The following is a 27,350-nucleotide window of genomic DNA, read 5'->3' on the forward strand; positions in this document are numbered from 1 at the left end:
GTTTTTACATTTGCAGCATACAAATAGCTAATAAAAATAGTTGAATTATATTGTATTATACCTGGAGTGGTGTCTGTTATTTGACCAACCCTAATTGATATAAATGTGTTAAAAAACAGTATTAACACCTGTCAGCAATACAATTCAACAGCACCACAATCTGTGGCCTCCAAAACTACTATACAGTTGAATCAACATCTTTCTAAAGCAGTTCCAGCAAAATATGAACATATGAGGGCAGGAGTTACTGCAGGGCTGTTGTATTAGTCTGCATTAGTTTTAGGTAAGTGTACCTAATAAAATAGCAACTGAGTGTAAAAAACAAAACAAAAAAAAACAACTTAAAATACCAGTCATCCCAGCTCATTGTCATTCCGAACTTGTCAGTTACCACTGCTTGGCCAGTGATTTCTGCATCAGGCACTGATGCAAAAAGAAAGCTTTTGTGGTGGTATGATATGCTGCCAGGTGGCGTCAGTTCATACCTTTTGCAGCACAATGATGTGCACCTGGAAGGAGCTGGAAAGTCCATATATAGTGGGAGGGGAGGTGGATGGATCCAACAAGCCCTGTACTTTCACCTGGCAGAACCATATAAATGTTGAGCCATACCACAATGTTTTTTCTACACCTAACCATGTGCTTTTGTTGCACAAGGAAAAAAAGATTAAATATGAGCTACCTCCAACCATCCATAATCAGATCATTCCTAATTCACTTCTCTGTTATGCAGTCGATAAGCGAACATTAATACCATCGCTCACCTTCTTATATTCATACCCACCACGTCACTCTCCTCTCATTTCTTCAACTCTGCCACTTAGCTCTCTCCATAAAGTATTATTATCCTGAAACTACTGCATTTATAAAACCATAAGTAACCCTATTAAGTATTCGAGGTGCACTTAATGAAAAGGTAATGCTTCAAAAATATTCCTAAGAAATACAAATAGTATAATTAGTCTGATGACTGCAGACTCCCTGTGAGGGGCTCTCAAGGAAAGCCTAGGTGGGACCAGTCTTTCACTGCTTCTAACTGTATTGACCATCTGTCGGTGAATTGTGCATACTGCAGTCCCAGTGCACTCTTTGAGTACAAAGTAGTCAGGAGAAAGTGGAGCAGTTAGACCACCTGCAATATTGTACTGTTTTACAGGTTAAGCATTTATTTAATGGGACTGCTCAGACTGAATGGAGAGACGTGTTTATGTTGCTGCTAGCAGACTGTTCATGGGAACCTTTTTTGACATTAAGCACTTTTTATTTTTTCCACTTATGGGGAATATATTTTACCACAAAACCCCCAAATTAAATTGAGGACTTTGACCTGTAAAGCACTACTAATTGATACATTTTTCTAATTAAATATGAAATTGAATAATTGGGAAATGTTGCTGAACCTAGTGAGAATCGGGTCTTTGCAACTTAATGCTTTTATTCAATTTCCGCTCATGTTTTGGTTTGTTGGTCCATGTACTGTAAATACTAACATTTCTCACAAACCTCTGACCCCACAAAAACATACACACAAGCCAACTGCACACTTGACCTGCCCCGACAAAAGAGTCTGTTGCTATAGTGAATATTGTTGACCAGCTGAAGACATTCACATATTTACTTCTTTCAGAGCTGCTGAGTATTGGAAGAAAGAGGTCAACAGGATGTTGCCCTGGGTCTGCTGGATTCAGAAGAAGGAACTTGTTTACCAGCGCGTTTACAATACACACCTGATAAGCCTATACGATAGGGCCTTTGTAGGTGTAAATTTGTTTCTGTCCATGGGTCTGCTGTTGGTATTGGTGAATACTTGTTTAGTGTGGACCTTCCACCTTTTACTTACATTATGTTTCCTCGCTAGTCAGAAAGTTTGTACTCTGCTAACACTGCTAAACACGACCTTATCCGGTTTCTGGGCTTTTACATCGAAGGATATATGAGCTGAAATTTAGGATCACAAAAAATGATTTTAATAGATACAAATAAAGCATGCAGACTTGCACAGTAATTTCTCCATCTCTGTCCAGTCCTACCTCTCTGTCTTTCTGTATTTTGTATTTTTTAATCCCTTAGACGTAAGCCTGGAGGGGATAATGCATTTGGTTGTGTGTGTGCTTGTGTGAGTGCGTGCACTGTCTGCTAGTAATTTTGCCAACAACTGGACTTGTCAGCCTAATAACTTGTGTGCACATTTATGACTGTATGCTCAAGGACCTCTCATGGTTGCAGTGATTGATTATTGTCGAAAACCTCTTTTATGACTGTTTCATATCGTCATTGACTGCTGAGTCCTTACTCCTCTTAAAGGGATAGTTAGGGATTTTTGAAGTGGGGCTGTATACTTATGAATAGTAGCTGGTGTTTGGGGCAAACGACTGCAGTTTGGTTTTGTTCTGTCGGCTGCATGGTGTCATATCAAACCGGAAACATTCTAGAAACAGAGTTTTTCCTGCCCGATGTTGTTGATTTTGTCAGTTTTTCCTTGATATTTGTGTCTCTACCAAAAGTGAATAATTACCAATGGTGGCTAAATGGCCAAGGCAAGTTAAATCCAATAGCAAATTTAGGAGACAAAACCGTGCAGATTTTGCTTCTTGTTGTTATATTCTACTATGCTGTGCTTTAGCTTACAGGCAAAGTCCACACCATTTAAAGGCCAGTTATGGACAATATAATCAAAGATTTGTGCCTGCATTTTAGTTATTAACTACATTTATCCTTTTAATTATATTGTATCTTCTGAAACCTGATACGATGCATCTGCTGGAAATAACATTATTTATCTAGAATTGCTGAGCACTGCTTGGGTGCTGTGTGCAGCTGGAATGCAGACGTGTGGTGGAGATATACTGAGTGCACTTCTTTTTAAAGTAAATTTGTGTTATCTTTAAAGACAAATGAGTGTCTTTATCCACAACTGTTTTTATTCAAAAGTATTCCCAATAACACCAGTCAAAGAAAAAAACCCAACTTGACTCTTAGAATATTCTTTCATACTGTTATCACACCTTTATGGCCCATGTTGGAAACTGATTTTGTTCTTGCATTCATTGTGTGATAAGGAAAAAATCCATAATTGGCACCTTTTGTCCAAGAGAGTTATTTTAACAGTGTGACTTAATTAGTGCCATCTGCTGTGCAGGTGATTCAAAAGAATACTTCTTAGCTGGATATTTAATTACAGTTGTGTGATGTGCAAATTAAATCAATCATTATTCAGTATTTTCTATGAAGCAGCTGGTTTGACAGTGAGCACTCCTTTTGTTAAAGTTGAATTTGGAAGTGTAGTGTTAAAGTTACATGATGTTATAGAAACAGGGCACCTCAGTAGTGTGTGCATGCTTGGTAAAATTCATGTTAATATTCTGTTAGTTGAATGTCTTTGATTGCCACCACCCCAGTCTACCAGCCACATTTAAGTGAAGCATCTGGTCGCTTGCAAACAATCAATGAAATGATGGAGCCGTCAAGTGCGCCACAAGAAACTAGCTAGCTACCTCATGAGGGAAAAAATCAGTGAACCTGGAAACTCTATCACCCTCTCTGTGAAAAGCCCATTATTCTTAGTACACAGTACAATAACTCCTTATTACAGTGCAGCATTCATATCTTCAAGTGCTCTCACAATAATAGTTTTGCAAATGTTGCCAATATTGTTTTCCATCTGCCATGGCTTCAAGTGTAATTTCGGCGGATACACCACCAGACATTTCGTTTGCAATATGCATGAATATTGGTATAGTATTTAGCATGCTGTGCACATTTTCTGTACTGGTGAAAGAATGTGTGGGCCCGATTCCTAGCCCTGTCTGCTTTCTTTGTAATTATCAATTAGGCTTTATTTCCCAGGAGAACAATAACTCACTCCCACAGTGTGTGGTGGAAGACCCTGATCCAGCTGCTGTGTGTGAACAAAGCATAATCTCAGTGCTGTTGCTGCAGTGTGACACCCACAGGGAAAGAGAGCCATGAACAGCTCAAGTATTATATATCATGTTATATGCATGTAAAGTTTGCACTCTGCAAAATCCACATGACTAAGTATATAACATTTTTCTATGTTTTGCCTGATCAACCTTTCTTTGGGAATAGGTTGTGTCCTGTACACTGTGTGAAGTCAAACCTAGTGCAGACCCATGATTGAAAAGCTTGTACAACTACAATCAGACAGCTAAGGTTAATTAGATGACATATGATATATGGTGTGCCCTGACCTCTCTATAGTTCCTCATCTTTTGTGCCATTATTCATACTTTTCACAGACCTGAGCCCCATTAAGATGACTGAGGCCTCCTCTCTGCGTTGAAGGGGTCCCTAAGGCTTCCTGAATGAAGCTCACACTCATCTCTTTCTTTTGAGCAAAAAAAAGTATCGATACATTATCTCTGTCAACTACAGACAATGGGGTTTGCTCTTTCAGAGTGTAGTGGACAGGTACTTTTGAAAAATGATTCAGCTAAAACAATAAAACAAACTATCAGATCCACAGGGGTACCAGTCTGATTGATATACTTGAAGTTAGTAAATAATTCATTGTCTTTTTTTGAAAGATGTTGCTTCACATCTGGTGATTTGTGATGTTTTTGCAGAACAGAGAGTGTTTGCAGTATTTTCTATTTTACCGTGACTCCCGTTTTGAAGCCCAGTGTTTGGCATTTCTGGCATCGTTCGCCATCTTATACTTTTTGAGCCAGAAGTGGCCATATTTGGACCAAAAAAAAAACCAAAAAACGGCTCAAATGTACTGTAAATACCCATCCTCTGCCATCCCCTTTTAAAGCCCTTTGTTTCTGTCCTTTCAGGACTCTCATCCTATATATTATTTCATTACTTTTCCTGGTGTTTTACGCTTTTGCTGTGGTATCATTTTAGTATCGGTATTAAGATACTTTGGGCAGGTATCGTATAGAAGTCATAATTTTGGTATCGTGACAACACTATTGGTCAGACACTGTTAAGGCACCGCTACAGTTTTAAAAGTACAGATTTGGTACACGTATCAGAAAAAAAAAACAAAAACAATAACAACAAACAAAACAATACCTAACCCTACTAGTAAGACAAAAATCATTTTGGTGTAAGCGTGTTTATTTCTGCTGTAAAGTTGGGCATTATAGTCTTTGGGGATTGACTTCCTTTTGGATGCAGCCTCAGGTGGCCATTAGAGGAACTGCAGTTTTTGGCACTTAAAAGTGAACTTAATTTTTAAGTTTCATAGGTCCTTGCTTGCCTCCCGGCCAACTATTTGGCTACTATTGTTTACTATTTTTATTTACATCAAACAGCACTACAATTTTGGTAACTGCATGTTTTTGGTGACATGCACTACAGAACTACTAAGTAGTCAATTGCCCCAGGTGCTGATTATTTTATCCAAATTATCTTTGAGGACCGTTTCATACCTGCAGCTTCTCAGTACAGGTGTGCAGTGCTGTGAATCAAACACAAAATAACAAGTCACTTTGACTTCAGAAGCTGTTGTACACGACTGCTACCAGTGTTAACTTTCCGTGGCTCAGTCCTCTGGTCTCCCAGCTGGCAACCGCTGCTGCATGCTGAAAGCAGCAGTAGCCTCAGCTGCTGCCTCATTTCATTGCATTTTCTTCTATGGTGGCTCATGTAAGCTTACTTTGACTTCTCCAGTGCTTCTCCAGTACTTTGAATTATCCAGTGACAGTCTGGAAAGTCATTTTGGTTGATTAAAACACATTTCTCAACACCAACAGCCAGAGTTGTTACTGGTTCCCTTTGGGTGGTGAGATGGAAATGAAACTTATTTCAGCTGAATTGTCTCTTGATGTTAGAATATGCAATGGGTGGCAGAAGTACAGTCAACCTGAGAACAGAAATGCTAAAAAAAAACATTGGGATGTGTTTTGGATGTGCCAGCTTTTCAGTTAATATCTGGAAATAAGGTTGAAAGCTGAAGGAGTGTTCCTGTAACTCTTGACGTGGATTGACACCACTTTACTTGTGCTGCTTTTAGACACCTTTTGTAGGCATTTAAACCTTTGAATTGGCGCAATTTCTTTCAATACATGGAAAAAAAGGCAATGAGCAACTTGGTAATAAGTGTTCCAAAAACTTCAACAAATTAGCAGATACAGAAAATTATTTTAAAAAGCTAAGCTAAAAGAAAAAAGCTAAGGAAATATTTAAAATCATGTTAGAGAATTATTATAATTTTTAAACAGTCTTTTGTTGTTTTTTGTTTGTTTGTTTTTTGTTGTTGTTGTTTTTTTTTTATTTAATTAAGTAATTTGATAAGTAACATGTAGTGTTTTTGTTATTTTATTTTTTTTTACTAATACCATGCTATTTTTTGGGCCATTTCTTCTTGTGTTGCATTGCCTCACTCAAGTCAATTTGCTCAGGTATCAAAAGGTTAAATACACTGCCTATACAGTCACTTTGCAATACACAAAAGCTGGACCACTCTAACTCTGCACTGATTAATCCTCAGTGGTGAATGAAGTCGTCCTGTTTCTGCTGTGGCGCTCTTTGATCCATGTCTGTCAGTGCAACTCATCAGCTGCACTGAAGTGAATACATTTAAATAGAAAATCAAAGTTTGTCGACAGGAACTAGGCAAAGCGAGTGAGGGGCAGGACACCTCACCGTGATCAGGAGCCTGATACCTGCAGATACCTGTCTCTTAGATGAACAGGGAACTTACTGAGCCTCTGTACTACGTACTTGTGGTAGTCTGTGTGTTATGTGGGTATTCTAGAGTACCATTTGTTCAATTAAGTTGCTACAAGGACTTGCATAAAAAAGGTGAGCTTGTTACAAAAGATGTCACACAAGGAACACTTCAGTCATGGTAAAATTATCCAAACGTTGACCAAGTGAGAGACAAAGGTGCAAAGTCGTTGAGATGAATTCCAGGCTCCCTTACAGACACCAAGCAGAGAGATGGATTCAACATGAGCCTGATGAGTCTTACAGCAGCTGGATGGGTCAGGAGTGTTACCATATGTAAACTGCTCTCAGCTAATGTTTACAATTACAGTGGTAGCAAATTGGAGATTGGTGGCCAGTTTGCATATCAAACGACGCAGACAAGGAATTCTGGCTTTGGTGCACTTGGATGTGTTTACTCAGCAAACAACAGTTTAATTGGGAAAATAATTTTCCAGCTGCTGTGGATTTGCAGGCTGTGTGTGTGTGTGTGTGTGTGTGTGTGTGTGTGTGTGTGTGTGTGTGTGTGTGTGTGTGTGTGTGTATGTATGTATGTGAATGCATTTACAGTATTCAGTACAAGGCTCCTAAATAATTAAAACCAGCCAAGGGGAAATTAATGGACCTAGCTTGTTACTGGACTCCATCACGATAAGACCACCACCCACACAGCCTCTTAAACAGACCTGTCAGGATTCACTGCATGTGACAGTTGCCATTCTGTGTCCTGACGCCTAATTGATCCTCATGGAGATTGCCTGCAGAGAGAGCTTCTCACAAAGTGCAGGAACTGGAGAAGTATTGACAAAATGTTGGAGAGACTCAGATGGAAGTACACATACTATTGAGCAGGAGAGGCTTTCTTAGGGGCAATCTTGATTCCCAATCAATGTTATGGTATAGTATGGGATGAATGAGATGCAGCAGGAAGCTTCCCAACTGCCTCCTTTCATGAAAGGCTGTAGGTTCGACATCTCTGCTCCACATTTAGATGGACATGGAGTTGTAAACTGTGTGGGTAAAAGCACTAATGGGCATCTGCTATTGAGTAGTGTTATTCAGTTACATACTTGACTGTCCTTGATGCTTTGAGCATGTGTGAGAGAGATACAGAGAGGAAGGGTTTCTAAGACAGAAATTGGAAAAGAAATCCACAACAAGAGTGCCTGAAAAGGGCAGAAAAAGTTACAGTATCTAACAGTTAGTTCAGATGCAATATATAGAACCCCTTAAAGGGTGTGTAGCATTTGGTTTTTCAATACTTGCCCAGACCATACATACTGTCTTGGACAGAAATAACTGCATATTCTTTCCCAAATCCACTGTCCAGTGTTACAGACTTACAGGTGCTTCCTCTCCACTTCCTCTTCCCCTCTCATCTTTTCTTCCCTTGAGTCTCCCTGTGGCGGAGGAGTCATTAGGAAGTGGGCAGATGCACTTTGTCAAGGGGGCCGCACAGTCCCCTGGCCTTCAGGCTGAGTCTGGCTGAGCTGGACCTGCACAGTGTTGCTCTGACAGGAAAGCAAGGGTAGAACAAAGCGTAAAAACAAGGTGAAAAGGAAGGATACGGTGATCGAAAAGTGGAAGAAGAGAAATGGACATCAGTGGTAGGGGACATTCGTAATGAGAAAAAGTCGCAAAGGACATAGAGGGATGGATTTGTGCAGTTTAGACTATTATTCCTGTGTGGTGCTTTTGTGATTTGTCCTGTCCATAATTTAAAAAGAGCAGCTTGTGTTTGCATCTATCAGTAAAAGTAATTACAGATAACCTTTGCCTCTATTCAAAAGTAATTATCCTACTTTTGTTATCTTGGATATTGTATCCATTAGAGAAATTGAATTAAGACAAATGTGCTTCACTTTGCGGTTAAAATTTCAAAGATTAATTATTTCCATTTTTTTTTGTCAGACCTCTTATATTCATTAATTATATTACAGTAACATTTTGTCACACAACATATTCCATTGCACATCACTGTCACTTTACATTATATTCTCACTTATTATATACTAAGCCAAAGGTCTTTGGAGCAGGGGCCCCCAACTACATATATTGTATAAAACTGATGTGTACTTCAGAGTCTAAATATTCTAAATATTTTTTGGGTTGCTTTTGTTTTTGCGTGTAGCTGCTAAGTCAGTAGCAGTTGTAACAAGGTGCGTTTGCATCACCCTCTGCACTTTTGCCGGCGGGTTCTGAGGCAGACCGTATGTCAGAATCTCTTGCTCAAAAAATTATATAATAAACCCACTGTGGTTTACAAGAACGTCCGTACACTTATAAAAATGATGCAGCTAATTGGCCAGTATGTTTCAATAGTGTGTAAAAGTTACAAGTTTATCTCGCCATTACAGATAAGCATTGCAAAGGGATTTAGCACATGCTAGCTCACATGACTGCAGAAGAATTTATGGGTAACGGCCTATCATCAAGGTTGTGTCATGTCAATGTGTATTTTCAGTACAATTTGGCGCCCCCCCTAGCAGTAACTTTGAGGACACCCCCAGGAGTCACAGATCCCCTGTTGAAGACCCAGGTGCTAGCTGTTCACATTTGTGTGTTTATGCTTCTTATTTAGCATATATATTTTAACCAAATTCCTGTTTTGATTCCTTTTATTCATATGCAATTACTGTCTACCGCAAGTTTACATATATTACTTAATTTCATATTTTATTTATGCTTATGTATCCCTATATTCTGTTTAATGCCTTAGATTTTCATTTTTTCTTCTCTTTTTATACATATTTAACTAGCATTGTTGAAGGGGGCCTGAGAAACTTTATTTCTATTTAATTTGAGTTGCAACATGTATTCTCCATAAAGTTTAAAGTCAGGCTTGTTTTGTTTCTAAATTACAAATGCTAGTGCTCGATATCTCCTAATTCCTGCTCTGTTGACTGCGAATTCTGAATATAAGTACTATGGAACAAACCATAAATGCCTAATAGAATCTGCGTGAAGTGGTGCAGAAATATGGTTTGCAGCCACAAAGGAAAAGTTTTGACAGCACGTACAGGAGAATGACAAGCTGCCTCTGTATCAGTGCCAGTTGTCAGAGCAATCAAGTACCCAGCTGGACTATCATTTGGTGCCACCGAGGTGGTTTCAAAAGTAATAGGATTTCTTGCCCTCCAGAAACAGACTAGTTCTTCTGTGTGTGTTTGACCAAGAGGAATGGAGAGGCATAAGAACAGGAAGTCCAGGACTATGTGCCGTTTTTTTTCCCTGATTGAAAGCAAACTCATTGTTTCCCCTCTGGTAAAAACACAGTTTTACTTCCAAAATCATCTATTACGCCTTTTTTTCTTTTCTGTTTCAACTTTTTTTTTTCTGCCACCAATCTTTGTTAGAGTGATAAGAGGATTTACAAGAGCAAGATCAAGAGTATAACAGGTAATATGGCTGTGTTCTTTGTAGTTTTCTTAATCTATTTCAGTTACACATGAGCTCACAACTTAAGGACTTCTGAAGTAGACTAACTCTAACATGGGCGCCAAAAGACAATAACAACACGTTTGGTGCAAGCAGTTACGGACACTGAATGAATGAATGTTCGGCACCGTTTATATGGCAGCTGATGTGTGCTGTGTGAAATGGGCCTAGTTGTTTGCTCTTTTCACAAAGTAATCAGTAACAAACTTATTTTTATTTAAGCAACTGTAATGCTGTTACTGAATATGAAAAAAGTAACAAATTACATTACTCCTTACTGCCCAAAGTAACAGCATTAGTAACTGCGTTACTTAGTAATGGTGTTACTTAGTAACACGTTACACCCAACACTGCGCATGCACACACACAGACACACACACACACACGGATGGAAGAGCTATCGTCATACATAACAAATAAATTGCATGTTCATTCTTAAGGGAAATACAATTTATTAACACCGTATTACATAATTAAAGTCAGCCTATCTGACATCTGTTGAAAATTACAGCTCAATAGCAGGCTTGCACTGCCACAAAGCATCAGTTGGGCATATAATAGAAACAAGTTTCACAGCAGGTGATGTAGTGATGAATGTGACCTGCATGCTGAGAGTACAATGCTGCCTTTTTGAAGCACAATGTTTGCCAGTAAGTCAGCATCTGGTTGGAAGAATCCCTTGTGCAATGTAGTACCCTTTACTGCAAAACTGTATCCTAAGCGGCCATGTTAGAGATATGGCAGTACACAGCCATATATTAAAATTGTGTCAATGATTAGTTTAGTTTATAATTTGCAGTATAGTAGTGTTACATAGTCCCTTACATGTATAAAGTATTCAGGTTTTTGCCCGTGTTCCAAAACAGGCAATATTTAGACTAAACTGGTTTGCTCCAGTTTAGTCTAAATATAATCCACTAATCATTTTTTATATCCTCTGTGAGGGTCCAAGGACAGAGAGTGGTTGTATTCTGTAAAGCCCTTCAAGGAAAGTTGTGATTTGTGATAATTGGCTTTATAAATGAAATTGAATTGAATGGAACTGAAAACAGCATACAAGAGCACTATGACAATAAGGTTTCCTTGGTGCATTGTTTCACACACGTGGAAAGCTCTGCATGCATCCCCATCTGATTGGGCCTGGATGAGCTGTAAGCTCCTTGTCTCTTTTTCTCTCAAGTCAGAAAAAAAACGACATATTTTTCTGACCTTGTGTTGTTCTGTTTTAAATGATAATCATAATGCAAACATACATTGTGATCACTAAGTCATTGCTACGCTGAATTAGACATCCTTAGCATCTCATTAAACAGTTTAGTTACCAGTTTAGTTTCTAGGCGTTGGCATAAATAGTTGCATCACTAATTAAATGAAAAGAGTAATATTGTTTTCAGCGAGGGTGCTCTTTATCTCAGAGAAGCTGGTGCACATCTGCTGTATTACCCTGTGGGAATCTGTGGATGATGTTGTTCATGAAGTTTAACAGTTCAGACTTTGTGAAATCAGTACTGGCCAGCATTGCCTCCAGAAAGGGTCATAGATTGGTCATGTGTGCCACTGACTGTTTGAACAGGAGTGATTGACTGCTGGTGAAATGTAGCGGTATGTGTAAGGATCACATCGGTGTCCCCAGGGTGGTGAAACTCACTCCCTGTGAAGCAGCTCATTGATCCTGAACTTAGATCTAAAACTCAGAGTCAAACTGCCTCTGCTGTGCATCGACAGAAGCCAGTTGAGGTGGGCAGAGAGATGTGAACGCCCATTTGGAGGTGTACTGGGAAGTAAACCCGTGACATGCTGGAAGGGGCTTTATTTAGCTGGTTATGGAGCTTCTTGTGATTCTAAGGTAGAGGAAAGCTGTAAGGTGAGAAACGGGGGCAGACAAGGCAGCCCAGAGATGTTATTTTTTCTTGTTTTATGGATTTGAAACTTGTCCATCAAAACCAGAAATGCTCTAAATAGGACTGTCAGCATGTTAGGGAACCTCTAATTAGCTTACACATTATAGATCTCTGTTCTTTTGAAAGACTCAGTTTGCTCTCAGTGTCTGTTCCCACTCGTTGAACTGTGAACTTAAGTGGCTCCCACCTGACCTGCTATTCAAAGGTCTGCAACCAAAAGATTAAAAAAAAATCACTATTCAGTACCCTGCAATTGTAGAGGCCACTAGGCCAACAGAAGCCCCCGCCAGGTCAAAAAAATATAAAAATAATGCCAAATGTCCGTGCTTCCACAGTGTTCATTCTGCAGCTCAACTGGTGTACCTCCCAGCCAATTCGCCAGGCCAGTGCATTGACCAAGATGAAACACTCTATGCTTTTGTACCTATAGTTTTGATAATGAAACTGTCTGACAGGTGCTTTGTCTCAAGCAGCCTCTTTGCAGTAGCTAGGATTGTGTATATTATGTTTTATTTTTAATAATGCTGCACCAACAAAATCATTTCCATTGGTCTGTAACATGTCATATAAGGGTGAAAAATATTGGTCAGCCTAAGATGAAGTCGAATGTCACGTTTTGTTCACAACCAACAGATATTCAGTTAACTGTCACAGAGGAGTACAGAAACCAAAAATATTCACATTTAAGAAGCTAGAATTTACTACTTGTTATTGAAAAAAAATCAAACTGATAAATTGTTTATCAAATTATTTGGTGATTAATTTAATTGTCTATGAGTGATTAGCTAATCATTGCAGTTCTAATTGTTAATGTTGAGTGTTTTTAATCACCAGCATGTACATGGTTGAAAGAAATGGTGGCTTATTTTAATAGTCAATCAATAAGGAATCAATCAACAGCAGTTTGGAAATTGATTAATTGTATAAGTCGTTTATCAAGAAAAAATACTGCTTCCAGATTCTGGTACTAGAATTTTAAATATCAGGACTGACTGCTTTTAAGTCATTTTAGATTTAATATCATTGGGTTTCAGACTCTTGTAAGACAAAACAGTCAATTCAAGACACAAATAGGTATGTTCAGTATTATTTGACATTTTATAAATGATTAATTTAGGAATTGAAAAAAGTGGTAATTTAATTGGAATAGTTGCACTGTTTACTGTCGAGTGCAATCAGATTTACCTTCACATCGTCTTACTTTGAACTGGTTAAGTGACAAGCGATTAATGGGCAGATGGATGGTGCAGTTTCTCGCACCTAATTATAGACTTGTCATTGTCCACTGCACGGTGGCAACCCAACACTGCTGACCATTGCTCCCTTCAGAGAGTCCTTCCTCATTTTTGGCTTGGATGCACAGCAGGCATAATGGGGGGAGGTTCAGGGGGGTGAAGGGTGAAACAGGACCAGACACACATAAACTACCCCCCCTACACACACACACACACACACACACACACACACCTTTATTCGCATTTCAGCTCATTCGTTTATATCTAGTATGTTCTGGTCTCATTTTGTACGTTCATCCAGGTGTTAGACTAGGTGACAGACCCTCATCTTTGAGGTCTGCTGAGATCAGGTTGCCCGGGCAAAAATGATTCATTGTCACTTGGCTCTTCTATCACTACCGTGACACATGAAATGCCGCAGAATCTCAAATGTGATTATCCTCCATCGAGGCTCCCCATGGCCACACAAGCCCTGAATGGTCTCCACGGTGCTGCGATCACACCAGCTCCTAGTAACTCACTCATGCCTCAGCAGATTCATGCTCCATTAGGGAAGCCCGACCTGCAGGCATCACAAGCACCTTTGTGCCCCAGTCTTATTTTTCTGAGTGCACTCTAACACTGTCTTGGATTCACAGCCCACCTGTCCTTTGAAAAGCAATAATGAATAAGTGGATTGTGAAATTTGATGACTGTTGCTCATGTAATCCCACGTGTCCCACACTGAAATGAGTCTTACTCTCTGTACACCCCATTTCCACTGGTGTGGACTCAATTTACATTCATTACAGTCTGTGGAATCTCCAACCTAATACGTTTCATCACAGTCATATTTAAGCAGAGGCAGCAGAGGAAAGAATAGGCAGTGTTATTAGAAAATTCATTCTCTTTTGTATGTTGCATGCTGATAAGCAAGCCTTAGCCTGGCATAAATGCAGTTAAAACCATATATTTCATGGGACTTGACAAGTGTAGTTATAACTTCCACATGCTAATTTGTAAAGCGTTTACATGCAATCCATTACACAATCCAGTGTGTTTATGATTACACCAAAAGTCTGTAACATCTTTCTCTTTACAGAGTGTTATGGCTCCATTTATAGCTAAGAGGTGTCACAAGAGGTGATACTTAAGTACCAAGTAGATACCAAAATCCTAAAAGTGCTCGATTTTCTCTGGTACAGTAGGTACCGGTGCTGCAATTCTTTCTGATCTGACAGGGCAGCATATACACCCACAAGTGTCCTAGTCAGCCATTAAATGCCAATCAAAGAAAAAGAATGGAAGAAGAAAACCAAAAAATAACATGAGGAAGGTGACAGTTGCAGCTGTAGACACTCTTTTGTGTATTTGATTTGCTTTAACCAAAGCAGGACGCTTGCTTACAGGCCATACAAGGAGAAGGTCAGGACAGATAAATTCTCTGCCTTCCTTTCTGCCCTGGTTAAGAGTTTGGAAATTCACGTGAGTGGGTTAAGAGTAGTTTCAATCAGAAAAAAAAAACATTCAAAAAGAAACACAGGGACATTTGTCTCTAAAATTGTTCTTTAAATGTTTACCCAAGGCCAGGAATACAAAAGCATTCCACTTCATCAAAACCCTTATAGTTTGTATTCTAGATCCAGTTTCCTGGACCTCTTGAGGGTCACAGGTAATAAAATCCAGTAGGAGAATTATTTTATGCTTCATAGCATAATATGTTATAGTTTATGTAAGGATTGAAAGGAAGTGATAGGTTATAAATATAACAGCAGTTCCCTAAAAGGAGGTAAGGAGAACAACAGTAGCTGGCCCCGTTCATGGCTCTTAAGAGGTTTTGGTAAACTACACAACAGAAATAAGGGGAATGCTGTGTACTTGACATAAATATGTCCACAGGGGAGGGCAAGGCCTCCCATAACATACAGAGCTCTTACTGATCCGACAGGCACAAGTGCAGAAACTGGGTCTGCAAAGTGCTTCTAGTCCCACAGGTTCATACAGTGTGCTGACCCCTCTTCATCAAGCCGGGGTTACATTCACAACCTATTGATCATCCAAATCCTTGAGATATTTGGTCTTGAAATTTTCATTTGTTCATGAAAAAAGGAGGAAGAAAACAGGATTTGCGTGTTACTAACAATAAAAACACACACACAGGAAAATAAACAAACAGACAGTACAACGCGTGCTGGGGCCTTTTAAGTGCATTGTGTATCCCTGAAGTGGTGTTCCCCTTCTTCAAATGGAAAGAAGAAGAAAAAATGCAGACATAGATGTCAGTGCAAGAAGGATGACTTGAAAATTTTCAACATTAAAGTATTCATGAATGTAAAAACATAAATTGTATTAGACAGCAGTAAAGAAGAAATCAGCTTTGTTAAAAATATAATTTAGTGAAACATCAGAATATGCAGCTCATCGTTTGGTGGAGATCACATAATTTCACTTTGATTGAAATATGTTTATAGAAAGTGTAGCTATAGAGAACCCCAGTAATGAGTCCTAAAACCCGGAAATCCATGTCAGCACCTCCGGTTCCCTCGTCTCAAAGTCACTGGGTACTTGAAAATGGTTTTTAGAAGCTTTAAATAACGTCTGTGGTTAAGACAAGCTTAAGTAAAAAAAAAAAAAAAAACACATTAACTGTAAAGATTTTATGTATCTTAAAAAAGTTGGTTGCTAACTGGTGGCTAAATAAGACTACAGAACATTATCATGGTGAACTGCAGAGAACATGACTTTACAGCCTCATGGCAGTGGCGACGCAATGGTAGTTTAGTTTGTTTAACCGTAGCAATCGCTTTTTACTTCTGGTAACTGCATTTAGGCTTCAAAAACCCTGAATGTGGTTTTTAACTTGTGAAGATTATCTAGCTGAACACAACATGTTAGTATCATTAACAAGCTTATTTTCTTCAATGATCCAAAATCCAATGGAAAAATTCTGTAGACTTTATGACGTGGGAACCAGGGCGGGGTTACTTTCCGGGATGGTCTACAGAAAAACGTTATCGCTGGTACACTTATAGCAGAAAATAAAATGTTTGTATTGGCACAACATTTTTCCTTGCCTTTAAAAAACAACAGCAGTTGTTTTTCCAAAACAGTCATAACAGCCTGACAGCTGTCTCCAAAAGAAAAAAAAAACATTTAGCTGTTTTTGACCTCTGGATTACATTAAAATGCAGGCATTGCTTCTAAAATGTATTTATAATGCTTTCTAATGGCCTCAATTAGAATTGTTGCTCATACTGACCTAAAACTTGGACTTTGAGAGCATTTTAACTTCTTTCCTTTTTGCATGATGTTTGCTCCTTGTAATACAATTAGTTATCAATTACAGTTTTTTGTCGACTAAAGTTTTCCACCTGAGGCATTTTCAATATGAAACTTTTGACTGAATGTTACTTATAATAGAACATTGGTCTCTGTTTTTGTGATAGCCCATAGCGGCTTGTTGGGCTCCAGGTAGGGGTTATGCCTTGGGATGGTTGTTGTTTTGTTTTTTTGTTTTTTTTTTTGCTTCTAAAGAACAACCTGCAATTGAAGCCCTTTTTTACCCTGATGTAGAAAAAAAATGATTGTTTGGTTTCGATCACAGCCACTGCCTACACTTAGTCCAGCGTGTGATTGGCCCACTACAGCAGCAGCCGCAACTCATACAATTTTTGTGTGAAGTTGACCACAGTGTAGAGGAAGGAGTTGGCAGTCAGCTTACTGAAATGCCACCAAAGTGTTTGAAAATATGGCTATATTACACACCTCTCCTTTCACATGATGGGTGTTCAATAAAGTACTGTGTTGGTATCAGTAGAACCTATAGGCCTTATTTTTGCCTGCAGGATTTTTGGTGAATTGCCCTGGACCTAAATGCACAAATGAGGTAAGAGAAGTAGGCCTACAGTACAAATAAAGTGGAGCAGCAGAGAGCAATTTGTTAACGAACTACTGGGATTTTCTGTGGTTTTTACACCCTTTGTGAATGCTGTTTTAGTCTGTTTGATTTTATATAAATACTACAAGCAGGAAAAATAACTATGTATTTTTCATCGCAGCCTCATACACATGTGGCAATGGTGTGAGTGATTGCCAGCCAACACTGAGCCATCAGTATGCGCTGCAGTGTGCAGAGCAAAAACTGTGGACGCAAGCCACATATTTTATAGATGTGAGGGACTGGCTGCCAAATTGTCCCAGTGGTCCACTATTCCAGTTGTGTTAAGCTCTTCTCCTAATATCACTGAACATTTCTTAACATGGGACAGTGGATCTCACAGAAGCGTAGTAAATCTGTAAATGTAGGTGTTCTCTCCCAAGCTAATTTAATCTCAGGTGCCGTGTATTCATTTTGTGATGATTCTGCAACTCTGGCAAAAGGATTTTGGTGTCCTCCGGGGAAAAGCTTTTGTGGTGGATCAACTCAGTACTCTTTCCCACATCACACATTGGTTACAGTATGCTGCTTTGAAAGGGAAGGACAGTGGGATGTCTCGTCCATACTGTGAGGATTTTTATATCAGTTTATTTAAATTTTCCATTACCTCATGTCACTGGCTGTATTGTTGTTCTGTATATTGTCACATGCCGATAATATCTCAAAAATATTTTACATCACAGTTGCAACTTTGGTTGAGTTTAAGGTAAAGAGGTGACTGTCTGTTGCTGCATGGAGACATAATGAGTTGATGGAGAATGTGCATGTTTGCAAACACCTGTGAAATGTCTTACACTAAAAGAAACAACTCCAGGGATGCTCTTCAGTACTGTAGCTGCTTCTGTGGTTTAATACTGGACTAGTGCTTTAAGTAAGCCAACCTTACTACTTGGTTGCTGGGGCAGCAGGACAGTAACTGCCAAGGACTGATTCTTCTAAAACATGAGTTTTTGAGAGCCTAAAGTCATGACCAAACAAATCCACTTTATCTGCTGTTTCTAGCCCCAGCAACTAATCAGTAAAATTGTTAAAAATCAATAATAAAAAATAGTTGGCAATGAATTTTAGCAATTATTGGTTGGGTAAGTTTAGGTGAGGTGGATGGCGTAACAGAGGCAATATCAAGGCAGGACGGGGGAGCTGGACCTGCAAAACAGGAGAGTTAGTGACCGCATGAGAAAAAGTGAAAGTGAAACATGACTAACGACCATCCAGAGTTGTGGCACTGTGACTGTTTTTTGATGTTGTAAGAGTCACCAAAGTTAAAAAGTATAAAGTCATACAAATAACGGCTTAAAGCATTTTACATTCACCCAGAGAAACACACTCTTGCACAAATAGTGATGCGTGAAACCCATACTGCACATTTACAGCTTGCCAAACACTTCATAGACAAACAGTACACACACACACACACACACACACACACACACACACTGTCCCTCTAGCCATACTCTCCATCACTCAGAGTTATGGTAGCCACACTGTGCCTTCCGGAGCACCCACAGACTCATCCCCATAGACATGTTGTACATGGTTCAGTGCCTCATTTTCAATTGTTCTTTAGACCCTCATAAATCACCCCTGTGTGTGTGTGTGTGTGTGTGTGTGTGTGTGTGTGTGTGTGTGTGTGTGTGTGTGTGTGTGTGTGCCTGCCTGCGTGCGTGTGTTTGTGTGTGTGTCAGCATGTTGTGATCTCTGCCAGCTGTTCACACATTAACAGTGTGGATTTGGAATACTTGACCCTCAAGTGTACACCTGCCACGTTGCTCTTCATTTACACCTTTCAGCCTACTGTTAAAGGCTGAATTATGTGAACCTTTTAAAAGGGTTGTTTTTCCTCGCCTACGTCTTCCCTTCACGGTGAATTCTACTATCTCTTTGCTCTCCTTCATTCATAAATTTGCAGGCTCATAAATTTTCACTCTGCCGTTTAAGCTTTCCCACACTTTTGATACTCCTCATTTTCATGTTACTGTGTCTTGCAAATCCGACCTCTTTCTGTGTGCCATCAACCAGCTGGCTGTTCTTTCCTGATCTTTATTTTTCTTTCTGAATCTGTTGTTTGCTCTCATTTGAGGTGATATGCCATCGATCAGGGCTGGTCGATTGTGGCAAAAATTATAATTATAATTACAATTATTTTGGTCAGTATTGAAATCATCATTTTTGACAAGATTGCTCATTGACTTTGGAAACATTATGATTTTTTTTTTTTATTTAAGCTTGTATTTACCCAGGAATAGTTCCATTGAGATTCAAAGTCTCTTTTTTCGATATATTGAGAATGACTCATTTATAATACTGTACATGAACTAAAAACAAACACATCTGTAACAGTGTATTTTCTTGAACTTTGAATATAATTCAGCTGTAGGTGGCTCATTGGCCTTGATTCTTTCCATAACCATTAAGGCATTCCAAAAATAATGACATATTATTGATTAGAAAAAAACATAAATAAAAATAATTAACATAATGTCAGTAATGTAATTCTCCATTATAAGAGTGGGTGAATTCTGTATATACCTAGTGTTTTTTTTTTTGTTTTTTTTTTAAATTTATTTCCAACTTTTAGTGGTAAAATAAAAGTAAAATATCCCCTCTACCCTCTGTTGGCCTTTTAACGCTAATTGAACTCTCTCCTCTGCTCCAAACAGCCCGTAGCCTTAGTATAACCAATCTGTTAGTATTTTCTCTAAAGCAAGTCTTTATCTTACCTACTGAAAAATCTATTTTTTTTTTTTTTTAATTTTCTTGTTTTTATTACTGTTCTCAGTAAACTTGATACAAGGCTACACTCTCTCAGTGCTGACTGAAATTTACATCAGAATAGCACAAGTGATAGGCCCAACCAATCATCTGCCCTAGAGTGTGACTGTTAGGGTAAAAAAAACCTGTGGGAGTTCCCCCACAGAAAGTGGCTATTAAGATGTAGCAGTGTCAGATATAATATTAGAGTGGCCTACAAGTGGTCATTTATATTATTATTATATTATTATATCAGCAATGTTTCCACAATAATCAGCCCCTCCAGGATGTTGGGATGTTGCTATTGCAACAGTTAATGCAAATTCAACCAATCCCTGTGAATTCCTCTAAACCTTACAGTGTTGACCACAACCAAATTTGACCAATCATCGTCTTTAAATGACAAAAAAGCCCACTTCAATACGAAGCAACATGCATCAGCATTTTTTAGAGAAGCTGTAAAATCACTGATTTTAGGCCACAACATCCCCACAAAATAGCCTGCAAAATCCAGGAGGGACTGAATAATGGCTCAAATCTAGGGAATCTCGACGGGGGTAATCAGAGGAGGAGCAAACTCTGATCTTTGACTTTACCTCACCAGATGTATCATGCTAGTCTGGAGAACGAACTTTCAAGTCTTAGGGCCTCTTCTCTGTCTTTCAGGTATTGCTGTGGGACTGTAAAGAGGCCTATGAGTGATAAAAATCTTTTCCAATATTTACTTTTCAAGTCTACTTTAAAGATTAATGTCTTTTTCTTATTTTGTTGATGTGTATTACACAAGAAATTTATTTTGGAAAAGCACTTGCAGTTTTATAATTCAAAATCTGGCATTATTAATGTGGCCCACTTGGGATTTGTCTAATTGCATGTACATTGTTAACTTTAAAAGAGGAGCAAGAATTGCTGAAACATCTCTTAGGATGAACATAAATATTTGAGGAGTTTCCTGGAAGAGGTTTGACATCACTGTGGTGTGACTAGGCAACTTGCTTGTGGTACCTCCAATAAATAATAGTATTGTCTTCCATTGTGATGCAAATGTAAGGAGGGAATAAACTGCTGAATCTACTGTTTTGACTGCTGGCACATTTTTTCTTTCTCTCTCACATTGTATTAAATACAGCAGAAACATGGTTAAGCAACAAACACAGAATACAAACCTGTCTTATTTGTGAAATTACAATTAAACTCTAAAGAAATCTATGATATTTTTTCGAAATTACAGCCACAGACCTTAAAATGTATATGTGGGCGAGTATAACTGTGCCAAAACTAAATGTATAGTATCTAATTCCCTTCTAACTCTCCAGCTACACTGTCATGTAAAAAATCATGTCATTTTCAGTCACGTGCTTTAGTGGTGCTTGATCTACAAACGATTGTAATCTGAATACAACATTCAGAACCTTATTATCATTTGAGCAAACAAATTTCAGCTTATTTAGAAACCAGTAGGCAAAATGTATCATTTTCAAACTTGAAGGAGAAGAGTAGAGAGGGTGGCAGGCTGCAGAGTTTCACAGACTATACGAGGATAATGCCTTGCCTATCTTTATATGGAGGTGCTTTGCATTTGCTACTGTACTGCACAATTCCTGACAGAGGAAAAAGAAAAGCTGTGAAAATGATGCATGGTCAGGTAACTTGGTTGCAGCTGGTCCTGTCTATCTTCAGGTTGGAGAGGGATAATAACAAGCGAGATTGCTGCCAGCAGGCAACGTTCCTCAGAGGGAATCTGTTCACTTTGTGGCAGCAGTGATTCACAGTAAGAATGTATGTTGTCTTCCTGCTGTGGCATGATGAGAAATAATGCAAATGCTTTTGGCAACTGTGTCCCAGGGTGCTGTGTTTCAATAATTCTAATAGCTCAAGTCACTAAGGATTCTCCCACCTATAGAGAGTATACAGGTTTTAATGTGGAGCAAAGAAGGGCATGATGGGGCAATATCACACTGGTTGTATTGAACAAATCTGCAGGGAAGGTCACAGTTAGGGCAAGCTTTGGTAGCAGCATACTGTGGTGCTTCCCTAAGACCCTGATTTCCCAAGTCTTTGGCAACAAATCGCTCTAAGCAGGGCTGCATTTGCAGGTTGAGACTGAGAGCTAAATGGCTGATAGTTGGGTTGAAATCACATTTTTTAAACAGTTAAAGTTGGCTATCGATCATTGTCTGTCCTGCAGGAAAGGTACTGGCTACTGAAGACAGTCTTTCTCTCACTGACACTTTCTCTCTCTCTCTCTCTCTCTCTCTCACACACACATACACACACACACACACACACTTTCTTCATTATACTTTAGGCTCAGACACAATAAACCAACATCAACTGGTGGCGCTGAAGCCGACTTTTGCATTGCCTCAGCCAAGAAATTGCACTTGAACACACCACAAAGACTAAAGCCAATGGTCAACTGACATGTGCTTTCTGCACCTGCATAAGTGGAATTAGCAATCCATACTAGCAGGTAGCAGTAGTCTATATTTATTATTCAAAATGGGAACTCGAGAGACCCACAGAGCGGATTCAAGACACTTGTTAACCAGTTAGGACATTAAATACACACCCTGATGTTGAGAGAAAAAAGGATATTTACCTTGCACCAGCGAACAATCATCAAACAACTATGAACTGCTTCTGCTAAAGAGCTCAGTGGCTAAAAAACATCTTGCCTTATATAACAAGTTAATTTTTATCTCAAGCCCTTTTGACTTTAGCCATTTGTTTGTTTTCTTCACTTCTGTTTCTTTTCTAGTGCACTGAGCTCAACTGTTAGGCAGAGGGATTTTATTCACTGACCAGATCGACCAGCTCAGACACCATTGCAACATACTTAATCAGGGGACTAGCGCCAAGTGTGCAGAATAAACAGTAAAAACGAGGGTGACACATGCTCACTGGTGGCTCAATAGTGACTGACGACTTGGTGCGTCAGGGCCCTTAGTCTGTCCTGTGGTCCAAAATCAACTTTAAAATCAGTTTAATGTTTACCACATATCATACACGTATGCACATTTTAGAAGGGACTAATTGAACATATTGCTTGATGTGGAGAGCACAAGTAAATCTGCAGACAAGTTCCCAGAAAAGTGGCTCAATTCTTGAACACATTCTTTCAAACTTGAAACCCATGCTTAAAAATGCTGTATTTCTATTGGCAGAAAACGCTGATGAACATAGCAAATAGAAAAATGATTTAGGGCCCTATATATGTGAGAACCTCAAGATTTTTTATTATGGCACTATACTTCCCTATTGATTAAATAACATTTATTTGAGCTACAGTGTATAGGCACTAAATCCTTGAGCAAAATTACTCAGAGCAATGTGTCCACTGTGAAATAAAATCAATGCTGAGAAGTGTTGGAGTTTATATTGAAGTTTTTTAATTTCAATTATAAATACTGTAAATGCATTGTCTTCATTAAACTCATTTACAGCTTTAGAAAACATTCACCTTTTTTGAGTCATGATTTTGAGTTTCAAGCAACAGAAAAGACACCTTGTTGGGGCACAAAGATGCCAGAACATATCTCCATTCTTAACTGCTTTTCACTGGAAGCAACAGCCATCTGTGTAAAGGGAATAAAGATGTCTGCCCTGCATTGGAATCAATCTTCTTCAAAGGCAAGGGAGGATATATCAGGAGCCCCCCGGCTGTCTGTTACAGCCCATTAACAGACGGATGTATAGTGTGTGTGACCACGCATTTTTGTACTCCTGCAACTGCTTATTTACAATATTTAACAAGGCTTTTAAATAATTAAAACAGGTAAGTGGGAAACTAATGGCTCCTGCAGTTTGCTGGATTCTATCTTTTAAGTTTTCTAACAAGACAACAAACCCCGACGATATTCATTCTACTATTTTTATTGTTTGTGTTCAAGATGAGACTTGCAGAAATCTTGAACACATGACATTTATTCAGAGAATGAGGTTGTGAAAGTCAGCTCTGGTCTTGTTCAAATCAAAAGTGGCCTTGTGCATTTTTGATGAAAGGCGGGTTCTTATCAAACCTCTTCTCTTTGTCCACAACAACCACTGGCCGTCTCTCTTTGAGATGATCAGATCTGCATTGTGCTGTTCTTTGCCTGAAAATGCCAGCTACATCCTGATTGCCCTTCATCCAGAAGAATATTCTCTTTGCTCTGCTCGGGCTGGGTTTCTTTCAGGACCTCTGGCTATCCATTTATGGCCCCTATCAGCCTCACACACGTGCAAGTGCAATATTGACTTGCCCTGAGCCCTGATAACATCTCAATTTAATCCACAACCACCTAGACTGAGAGAGCGGTTTAGTAAATGAGGGAGAGAGAAAGTAGACACTGACACATCTCCCCCATCTCACCATTCTCCCTTTTATCTTAATCTTTCTATGCCACGTCAGTAGTCTCCAAACATGGTTGATTATGGTGAATTCAGAATCAGTTGAGAGGTGCTGGGAGGCCAGAAAAGCTCCGGCTGAGGTGCAGAAGCAGATGTGTAAACCTGGATGTGAGACAAGTTTGGAGAGTTGTGGGGGTGACTTTGAGGTAAAGACATGCTGGAAAACCATTTAGGAGCTCAGGAAAGGGAGGCATTATATTGATCATTTTAATAATTATGTTCTGATTGGACTAGAGATTATAGTCCAAAACACACAAATAATAACCCTCTCATACTTGTCATTCCCTGCCAATGTTTGCCCTTTACGGGCGTGACAGCAGTCATTTTGAATGGCCACACACTTGCATAGAATTTTAAGATGCATTGCATTAATCTTAAAGAGTTTTGAAATGTTTAAGATTGTTTTGCTCCAAGGCCATGCAATCTCTGGCCTTCCCTGCACCTACATATTATTAGGAGGAAATAGCGTGATTTGCATCTTATTTCCATAGTGTTGACGTTAGGTACGAAAATGCATGTCTAAAATGTCAAAGTCTCAGGAGCCAAGAAAAACAGCCTTAGAGTTTAGCACCTTGTATAAGTGGAAAAAAACCAAACTCAAGTTATAACGGTTTTTATATGACAACTGTGACATTCCCACAGTGACATACTGTCAACACTCTTTGTACATGGTGCATGTGGCATTTGATTTGGTAATTTTAGAGACATAGTGCAAGCTCTCCTACATGTAACTGAATTTGGGTCACACATCATAATGCAGCCTTTCAAATTATACCACAGGAAAGATGAATGTTTTCTTTGGAGTCTCTATAATGTGGTTTTGTTTTCTTATGATGACTAGGGCTGTACCCGACTCAGAATTACTTCAGTGGAACCAAATTTGGCTTATTAATACAAATATTCTACATTTTTAAAAAAAAATTTATTTATATAGAGATTGAGAGTTTGGTCAGTTGGATGGTTTGGCTACATTCACGTAATATAGTAAACAAGCCAACTCTGATTACAACGGATCAGAAATGTGCAACATTTTTTTGCTGACAATAGATATCAAACAAAAGTCAGAGACTGTATGGTATTAAACCGCTGTGACCTGTAAATTCACCTCTTCCACACAAGATTACATTATCTTGGAGCCTGAACGAGCAAAGCCTCTCTTTCTGAGCAGCTTCCTCCGTGTCTACAACTGCCTGTAGCGAAGATCAGCATGAAAGCGAAGAGCGCTCACTTGCAGCTTAGTCTGGGGACCAGAATGTCCCTAGAAGTAGTCTGCACACTGACAAAAACAAAAACAAAAAACACCAAACTGCTCAACTTGAGGGGATCTCAGTTGACTGATGGGTCTCCAACTGATGTTCTAATCTCAAACTTTAAGCGAGTAGCCCTACTGATGACTGTATCTTTTTTTTCCCAGTGATGCTGCTGTTACTGCGGTGGCTAAAATTAACTGCAACGATTTTCCCTTTAGGTTAATTAAGAGCAGCAATTACTCTCTCTGACAGATGAAATAAGCGAGTGCAAATATGAAGTTTTCTCTGTTGTGAAATACTAATTTTAAATTGATTATTACAGTTTTGATGTAAATAAACTCTGCTGACATCACAATAAATCAACAAACTCACAATCCATAATGTTATGCATTGTAATCATATGAAATACATAATTTAATAAAAAACTAAAACACACAAATAAAAAAAAGAAGAACTCAATTGACTGGAATATATATATAATTTAGCCGCATGTTGTGGAGGTTGCCTGAAGGCTCATTTTACTACCTCAACCTACAAAAAGAGAGACTTTCCCAGTCAGCGTGCTTCCATACATTCCTTTATTTTGGCACACATCCATTCACTAGATGGCAGAGTTAAAAGTTTCTGACAATGACAAATATGGTGACGCTGGAGGAGGTTCTAAACCTTTTAACGTCAGCAGAGTTGCAGATGACGATTGTCTGTGAGGCCATTAAAGACACGACATGTTGAAGGAGAATTTTTTTCACTATGTTACAGATTTGTTCCTTTCTGCCTTTTTAAATATTTTGTCCTATGTTATGGTCGTTTCTCGCTTGAACTAAGCTCCGCTGTCCCCACGATTCTGTTTGTTCTATTTCTCTAAGTTTCGTGCATAAGTGCTGATGACATTAGTGCACAGTATAGACAAAAGGCTTTGTCTGTGTCCTTGTTAGTATCTAACGTTGAGCGTAAATGGACCATTAGATGAAAATGGCAAAGTCCTGTAAATGCTAGTTTGGTGGTATTCGAGTAAAAATATGTTAAGCTGTATATTAAATCTGGATTTTTTTTGACAAAGTAGTATGTTTTAGATTAAAAACATTATTTTTAATTGTTTTTAGTCCTATTTACAGCATGTAAGGGTTTTTCAAGATGTCCTGGATATGTTTCTTGGCAAGAGTGGTTTAAAAGTTAAGTGGTGTCATTGTGCAGGTTTAAAGTGAGATGCCACCACAGTAATGGTGGCTTGTTTTCTTTTGCCTTCAACCAGGATTTGTCTGTTACAATTCAATGCTCCTTGTTGTCAGTGAAAAGTATCACCCTGAATCAAGGCTGTGGCACGCTGCACTGACAGCACCAGCTCCTGTGTGAAAACAGATGCCATAATGAGCATTGATGATTGCCACATTTTTAAGCCTGATGTATGCAGATTATGGTTAGGCTGTTTCGTGATATTTCTACTGACCTTGTGCCTCGACTCCATTTGAATATAAATCCAAACAACTGGCATTATGCAATACAAGAATGAAAACTCTGCTGCTGTTGGCAGCCCTGCAAAACAGGAAAAGCTGAGGACCTCTTTCCCATGCAGTCATCTATGGAAGTTTTATGAATAATGCATTAAGCATGAGGATTGGGAGGTGGAGAGAGGATGCCAGTTTGAGCTTTAAACATAGAATATTTGACATCTGAGTGAACATGGACTGACTGTAGATCTCTGCTTTGACAAACACATCCTTCACTTGACTGTGCTTGTCGACCTGGTAGACAGCCAGCCATCTTAATTTTAATTTGCCAGTGTGCATTG

The 27,350-nt window shown here is 38.9% G+C and overlaps 1 long non-coding RNA gene across 3 annotated transcripts in view; it reads left to right on the forward strand.

Annotated features, from left to right (window-relative positions):
• The window catches only part of LOC148189994 (uncharacterized), a 106,600-nt gene that overhangs the window by 42,992 nt on the left and 36,258 nt on the right, over positions 1 to 27,350 (forward strand). Inside the window, exon 4 of one of the 3 annotated variants that reach the window (XR_015776271.1) lies at positions 1,628 to 2,062. The exons of the other annotated variants lie outside the window; for them this stretch is intronic. This is a non-coding gene — a long non-coding RNA (uncharacterized LOC148189994). Of the gene's footprint in view, positions 1 to 1,627; positions 2,063 to 27,350 lie in introns of those variants that run through there. 3 annotated transcript variants of the gene reach the window in all.

This window comes from Plectropomus leopardus, chromosome 3, assembly GCF_026936395.1.
Source record: "Plectropomus leopardus strain MGB_pleo_1.0 chromosome 3, ASM2693639v1, whole genome shotgun sequence".
NCBI classification, from domain to species: Eukaryota; Metazoa; Chordata; class Actinopteri; order Perciformes; family Serranidae; genus Plectropomus; species Plectropomus leopardus.